This window comes from Branchiostoma belcheri, unplaced genomic scaffold, assembly GCF_001625305.1.
Source record: "Branchiostoma belcheri isolate BF01 breed outbred unplaced genomic scaffold, Haploidv18h27 scaffold70, whole genome shotgun sequence".
In the NCBI taxonomy this organism is placed as follows: domain Eukaryota; kingdom Metazoa; phylum Chordata; class Leptocardii; order Amphioxiformes; family Branchiostomatidae; genus Branchiostoma; species Branchiostoma belcheri.
This window is the reverse complement of record NW_017804354.1, coordinates 340,011-341,080: the sequence shown is the minus strand read 5'-3', so window position 1 is coordinate 341,080 and position 1,070 is coordinate 340,011.

Here is a 1,070-nt window from a genome sequence, read left to right as displayed (position 1 = left end):
ATAGTCCATGTGTACTGCTTACTGTAATAAGATAACAGGTCCTCATGTCCCTAGTTTTACAGAGTAGCACTTGTTTATTTCTAAAAGTGCTGGGCCTTGGGAAATCCCTAAACATATCTCTCTCACATACATGTTAATTGTCCTTTATATTGATTAATCAATTATACACAAAATTACCAAAGAGCCATTAAGGTTGCTTTAACATTTATCTCATTACCAAATAACGAAGTAGTACATTTTGTTGTGGATTGGGATATCAAATACAAAATGTACTTGTGATATCAAAGTCTCATTACATTGTGGATCTTTTACAGTACATACATGTATATTACTTAACACATGCTTGAAAGTTAGAGTAGACATTGGATGCTGAATCGAATATTAAATACGCTCCCAAATTGTATTAACATTACAATAAACAAAATAAATGGGGATTAAGATCTCTGTACATAATACATCTTATATATATATCCATAATCTCAAGCTAAATATAACATCCTGGTATCCTGCTGGTGACAATCCTGTTGGGCATGGCTTTCACCTGCAAGATGGAAGAATAAGAAAAAATCATTAAGAATGATATGACACCAAATTAAACCCAATTCACTCATTAATCAACATCAGAGAATTCTGAATCTGAAATGTTATTCAATGCAGACAAGCTGCCTATGTAAATGTCATCTATGAAATTAACATCCTGATCCTCACTAGTTAAAAGTCTTTCTGAATCATCATGAATTTCCCAATTTTGATCAATATGGACTAAATTAAAATATTCAGAATGAAATGTTAAAGTTGGCATAGAAGAAATAAGTAATTTAGATTTGGACTGTACAGCTTGTATAGAAATCCCAATCCTCCCACTGGGACTTCCAGTAACAGTTGCATAGGGGCTACCACTATTTATGTTGTCTACTATATTGAAGTTACAGTAAAAGAATCTTTTGTCAAGCTATGCAAACTCTTCCAAAGTCAATTTATCCAAAACCCCAGAAATAAATGTTTATGAGAATCACTAAAATAACTCTCACCAAGGCAATTTTCAGAGTTAATTGCATTAAATCATCAGA